The sequence below is a fragment of the Octodon degus genome, unplaced genomic scaffold (assembly GCF_000260255.1).
Source record: "Octodon degus isolate 3935 unplaced genomic scaffold, OctDeg1.0 scaffold00059, whole genome shotgun sequence".
Classification (NCBI taxonomy): domain Eukaryota; kingdom Metazoa; phylum Chordata; class Mammalia; order Rodentia; family Octodontidae; genus Octodon; species Octodon degus.
In genome coordinates this window covers 8003636-8010896 of record NW_004524635.1, presented here as the reverse complement: position 1 = coordinate 8010896, position 7261 = coordinate 8003636, and positions in this window count along the sequence as shown.

The following is a 7261-nucleotide window of genomic DNA, read 5'->3' as shown; positions in this document are numbered from 1 at the left end:
TTGGGAGAATTAAACCATAACTAAATCCCAGCAGTCACATGGCTAAAGCAGTAGGATCATGAAGAGTTCAATGCCAGCCTGGATTACTCAGCAAGACACATCTCCAAAAAACCAGAAACAAACAAACAAACCAAGAACCATAAGTAAATATTAGTGGTCGAGCACATGCCTATGTGTGGAGATCACAGTGCTCACCCACCTGTTCAGCGCCGGTGGCCTGCTCCTGTTGTTCTGGCTACAGCTCAGAACAGCAGTGTGTGCACACCTGGGCAGGGCACCCTGGCTGCACTCCAGAGGCCACTGAAGACCCTGACAGGGAGCTGACGCTTCCTTCATCACCCCAGTGTGGAGCTGCCACCCTGGACCACTCTCGAGCTGCCCTGAGAGTCAGTGCCCATGTAAAGCGTTCCTTACTGTTCCTTAGCAGCCTTGTGGCTTCATCTGACCCCCAAGAAGCTGACTCCTACTGTCTCTTCTCAGAGGGAGCTTTGATCTTGTTTAAAAAATTATTATTAAATATTTTATTATTATTTTCTCATAGAAGTAGAAGGAGAGCAGGAACATGCAGAAGGCACAATAAAGAATTCCAGTTTAGGTGTCTCAGGTGCTCTTCTTTCTTTGCTGAAACAAATGCCTGAGACCTAACATGCAGGAAGGAAAGGTTTAATTAGCTCACAGTTACTAGAGGTTTCAATCCATGCTTAGCTGGCGCCAAGGCTAACAGGCACATTGCAGAGGGAAAACTTTCATGGTGACTGCAAACAGCAGAGAGCAAATGGGAGGAGAAGCGAAAACATTGGTAGCATTAAGAGCAAGCCTGTCTCTCTGTCTCTCTTTTATTACATAAAGGCTATCTGCCTTAGGCTAGGTGGAGCACTCATACCCATAATCTCAGAAGTACTTGGACCCATAATCCCAGCCTTGGATCACTCATAATCCCAGTGAATCATGAGTTAATCACAAGCTCTAGAAGTCCAGTCCATGACTGCATGAGGCTTTGGGGGGATACTTAGAGAAAAACAATAACAGTATGGAATATAAAATAATTTAAAAATTATTATTATTATTAATTTTTGTCAGAACCAGGGATTGAACTCAGGCCCTGGCACTTGCCAGGGAATCACTCATTCTACTGAGCAATATCCCCATGCCCGAAAAAAATATTATTATAAAATACGGTGAAGCCCGGAAAGATAGCTCAGTAGAATAAGTGCTTGCCTGTCAAGCGCAGGGTCCTGAGTTCAGTCCCTGGTACTACAAAAAGAAACAAACAAGCCAGGAGCTTTGATCTTACAACTGCAGCTTTGTTCTTACATTCAATTTAGTTTTTAATAATCCTGCCGCTCTTTTCCAAAGCTAGGCTTTCCAATATCAGCCTTCTGTTTTCACTCCATCCAAGAAGTACTCATAACTTGCCGGAACTGTTCTCTTTCCTCAGACTGAGAGCAAACAAAGCAACGTCTGGAAAGTGACGTGTCTCAACGTGGGAAGATTTATACTTGCACTGTGGCCTGTACATGATTTTCAATTAACTGTACTTTGGTGGATTTAAATTTCATTCTAAGTTAACCAATAAATCATCTTAAACTTGTTTAGATGTTGGCTATAATCTTTGATTCCTTATAATCCTGTAAGAGGAAATCCTGAGGTTCATCAAAGGAGGAATGAAATACCGAAGAGGATAATGCCAAGAAGATAACTCTCCCTTCCATTGGTCTGGAAAGTTCCCATGTCATTCTGCCCAACAGGCTGCCATTGTAAACAAATTGTGTACAAAAGTTATATTTGCAAAGCTGTCTTAGGGGTTGAAAGCTCTACTGACTATAGCATTCATCTTGAGGTATTCAGTGCTATATTAATATTTTAATATAACAATGATATTACACTTCAGTCAGCTTTATGTACATAATCATGGCTTCAGATTCTGTGGCATCCTTCTAGAAATGATTTGAAACAAAAACTCATCGTTTGTGCAGAACAGAATAGACTCACAAGGCTCACTTCTTTAGATCCTTCCCTGAGCAAACATAGTAACATCACAAGTTTGGAAATCATTAGTTTCTATCTGTTCAAACTGGGGAATATAGGATCACGTACCATCATAGAATGCAATCATAATGGAAAACAAAAACTTGGTTACAGGAGATCTTTGGTAGGGTAGAGATAGAATGGACATTGTGGTGAGGAAGTAGGACGAGAGTCTCTTCTCACATGAATGCTTCATGATTACTCAGGGGAAAAATATCTAAGCGAAGTTTCTGGTTTTCTCCAATTAGAAACCTTCGGGGCTACGTTTTGTGCAAACTTTCAGAAACAAGACTGAGTTTTGGTACTGTGATACAAATACTAATCCTCTTCTCCCCCCCACACCTCCTCCTGCTGCTTCTTCATTACTCCAACTCTGACATAAATGTTGCTTAATGGATTTTACAAAATGTTTAATGACATAGTTAATTCTCTGTCACTTTCTCGTCAGTGAGAAATAATACCAAATATCCACAATTTAAAGGAGGAGAAGTTTATTTTGGCCCATATTTAAGCACATAGTCAGCTTGCTCCAAGACAGGAAGACTAGGGCAAGGGTCAGTGAATTGCTGCATGGTAGACAGAAAGCAGAATTACTAAGGAGAAGCTGAGGAGAGAGATGAACCCTTCTGGGTTACACCTATGAGAACCCTATCTCCTGGATCAGAGTCTGCCTCTTAACAGCAAGCCAGCTGCACACCCCCATTATCCAGTCACATTCCAAACACCCAAGACTTTGGGGAATTTTGGATGTAAACCACAGCTTTCTCCCACTGGTATTCCCAAATACCTTTTGCATCACTTCAAACAAAATGCATTCCATTCATCTCTAAAGTTTCACCCAAGTTCTAAAGTTTCAGCATTGCTGAGAAGTCCAACTCCAAAATCTCTGAGTCTTAAGGCAAACCCTTAGCTATGAACCCCTATAGTAAAAAGAAAAGAAAAGAAAAGAAAGAAGAAAGAAAGAAAGAAAGAAAGAAAGAAAGAAAGAAAGAAAGGAAGAAAGAAAGAAAGAAAGTAAGTTACAGTTCAGCATTCAATGGCACAGGATAAACATTTCCATCCCAAAAGGAAGTAATAGGAGGATAGAAACCAAGAGGACCAAGGCAGGACTATAATCCAGTAGGACAAATACCCTGCAGTTCCATGTCTAATACCCAGGGCAAGTTGGGTCTAGATATGAGCTCCAAAGGCCTTGAGAAATCCTGCCTCTACAACATTTCCAGTGATTGCAGGCCTCATGGCTTTTTTTGGATTGTTTTTCTCTTTCTTTGCTGTTTCACTCAGACATTCCTTACTCCTGCTGGGATGTCTGCTACACTTCAGACTTCACTCCTACAGCCATAGAATACCCTCTTAGGGGCATATTACCTGACCTTCCAGGCCTTCTTCTGAAATCTGGGCCAAACTCATCCTGGGCCCACAAGTCTTATATTCTGCATGCTTGTAAAACTAGCACCGCATGGATGAAATAATGTCCTGCCACCTGCTCAAGCAGTAGCTTGGCCCTCTTGGACTGTGGATCTAGAGGACTCTGAATGTCTGATTGGATAAGAATTTCAAAATCACCATCATAATGCAATTCTCATTATAGTATTCTACAGCTTAAAAATGATGATAGCATTTCAATAGTAAAATTTTTTTATAACTGTATTTAGATAAATTTTCTTCTTTTCATTTTATGGAGACTTTTTTTTTATTTTTTTTTTTGTAACAGGGATTGAACTCAGGACCTTGTGCTTGCAAGGCAAGCACTTATTCCACTGAGCTATCTCCCCAGCCCTGTATTTAGCTAAATTTTCAAGCACCCTATTCATCTATCAACAGACAAGTGGCTAATAAAATATTATGAACAATTAAATGCTACTCTGTTATAACGAACAATAAATTTTAGTCATTTGCAGGAAAATGGAAGCATCTTTTGAAAAATAATTTTACTGAGAAACAAATAGCAGTGAGACAGTTTCAAAACCAATGACTAGGACAGTTTCCATAATTAATACATTGTATATTTTTGTCTTCTTAGTGGTTATTCATAGTACAAGATACAGACATGATATCCTGTCCTCAAACACTATTAGTAAAACTTTTCTTTTTCACTGAATTAAGAGAAAGCTGTATATCTATCCTAACTATTTTGTATATACAGATACAAAATAGTCCTTCATTTGTATCCCCTTTTTTTGTTTAGTTTTGTCAGAGATGGGTATTACATTGCCATTTAAAAATTGTAGGTGTGTGAATTCAGGGAAATAAATGGAAGCATCTTAAAGCCATGATGTTAAGTAAAATAAACCTGACCAACAAACTTAAATACTGCATGATATGAAAAACACAAGATATAAATAAATAAATAAAAGAGCAAAAGAAAAGATAGATAATAGCAAACAGGGAGATAGAAGGTTTGCAAATGGGAAGAAGACCAAGAGATGGAAGGTGGGGGAAAGGGAAGGAAGGAGGCATAAAATTAATTAAGATATGCTATGAATGGTCACTAACTCCCTATGGTGAATGTAATCATTACATACTGCAAACATATACTAATAATTAAAATTTGAAGCAAAGCTGTATGTGGAGACAGGAATGCTGGGTCATGGTTGTAATTGCAGCACTCTGGGAGGCTGAGACAGGAGGATCACAGGTTTAGGCCCAGCCTAGGCAATTTAGTGAGACCCTATCTCAGAAAAAAAAAAACAAAGACAAAAAGGCAAGGCAGTTTAATGATTGGAGCTCAAAACATGGGACTCTGACTTACAAAAAAAAAAAAAAAAAAACAGGAAGGAAGTAAAGAAGAAAGGAAGGAAATTCTTTGAGAATATCATCATTTACCCTATGTTTCCCAGCATTCTCTTGTTTCTCCTTTTTCTCTCCATGTATTGTATTATCCGTTCTTTCCAGAGGAATGGGATGAGTGTAATGTTAAGAATGAAAATGTGGTCTTTGAAGCAAGAAGCCTTGTTCTGTCATCAAATACCAGTGGAGCCTCGGGCAAGCTATCTTACCTCCTTGTGTCTCAATTTCCCTATCTGTCAAATGACATTGCTAACCCTAGACCACGAAGTTATTGTGAGGACTGAGATGAGAACTGAGATCATATATATGTAATGCAGTAGAACAGTAGCTGAGCATGTTACTATTGGTGATGGTTTTTTAATGCCTCACATGTGGAACATAGCTCATGTGCTTATGTTGTGCCCTACCTGAACAACACTACCTCCTTTTTCTACTTTGCAAACTCCTTCAAAATCCCCCACTCAAGTAACCTTTTTGTGCAGCTTTCTCTTTGTGTCCCCTACGCCCAATTCTAATAACCCTTGATTTTTCAAGTCAATGGTGTTTTGTATGTACATCTATATGTGAACTTTTAATATTACATTATGGGGAAAAGTTGTGTGTGTGTGTGTGTGTGTGTGTGTGTGTGTGTGTGTGTGTGATGTCAGTTGTGAAGTCCCCCCAAGATGAGGGTGGTGTCTTACTCATTTTGCAACTCTAATGCCCAGCGTGAAGTATAAAATTAATGTAAGAATGAGTGCACAAATGAATGAAATACAGAAAATATTGTAGGGGCTACATTTAGAGCACAGTCATCTTCCACCTTTCTTCAGAACGCTACTGCAATAAGGGACATTTTACTCAACCTTCTGACAGTTTACTTCCTGATCCTTCTGTCACCTTCATTCTACCTTCATTCAAATATTTCCACTCTGGGCCAAGAGAACATGAAGTTATGACTACTGAAGGATGCTCCGCATTTAAGCAAAGAGGCAGGTTCCCATGGCAACCATCCCCCAACAGAGTCCCAGCAGGTGCTACTATCTCTTCATCCCTTGGCTACCTTCCTGGTCTCAACTGGTGGTAGTTAGCAGAGGGACACTTGGTAGCATTTTTGTGTTGAGATTTGTGCTGCGCCTCATCACTACTCATTCCATGAGTAGTGATTGTGAGCTGTAAAGCTTGACTATTTTTTTTTTCCTATAGGATTTTTTTTTCTCTTCAGATTTGTGGTGGCAGAAGAGGATAGGTAAGTGAGCCCAAGTCATTTCTTAATTGGCAGGAGCCGACTCATGGTCTCCTGTTTGTAGTGCAAAGATAGTTTGGGGATTAGTGAGAGGAAGCTCTGTTCGGTGCCTATGAGCTTCTTTATGAGGAAAATATCATTACTGTTGATCCAGCAACAAGTCCCAGATGTGTTGGAGGCTTAGGCCAGGAAGGACTTATCCCTGTATCCTTGTGCCTTCTGGGCTGTTTACTGGGTCTTTCACCAAAGTCACATGTCTTTGCATTTCCTGTAAACACAGCTGCGGAAAACCCTCAATATTGTAAACAACAGTCATCTGAGACCTCAGAACCAGGAAAAAGGTTGTTTTCCTTCATGAATTATGGCTTTGCCCTCCCACGGTTGGACAGGGAATGGCATACACCCTTTGTATTATCTCTGAGCTACCTATGCTATTCCAAATGTGATTTTCTTCAGTCTGAAGATCTTATGGCAACATGTTTTTCTATTCTCCTCCTATGGCCTTTATTAAAGCTGTGATTTTATTAAAAATTGTCTTCTGTCTTCATGGCAACTAGGGATGGAACCAGAATAATAGGTGCATACCTGGCATATTGAAGAATCTCAGTAATGACATAGTTTCCTCATAATTTCCACAGGATGTGCTGGCTGGGTGGTGTGTCCCATCTGAAAACATTGTCTTTTATTTGTAAGGTACTCATTTTGGTTTTAAAAATCTGTCTTAGGGCTGGCCAAATGGCTCAGTGGATTAAAGTGCTTGCAAGCAGGTGCAGGGGCCAAGGGTCTGATCCCCAGGCCTGCCGTGCCGGCCCTGCCTCTGGGGCATGGTGAGAAGGCAATTGAGACTGGGCATGGTGGCGCTCTTGGGAGGCTGTAAACAGGCAGATCACTAAAAGTCCAGTCTAGTAGTGAGACCCTGAACACCCTGTAGACCCTTCCCTAAAATACAAAAATAAAATAAAATAAAAATCTGTCTTATTTTCCTAAAACTTCTGCCTCATTTTTTATTCCAATGGTTCATCCTCTTTCTCAACTATGCAGCCCCTCCTCTGCCTCCATAGATGAGGTACAGAGTTCAACTGGTCAGGGAGACAAAGATAGTGGGAATAGACAGTGACTGCCCAGAGAAGCAGCATCATCCTGTGATCTCACTGTTATCTGTGAGCTCCAACATGTGCTGCTGACAAGAGGTCACCCCCAAGCAGCTCTTTTTTTTTT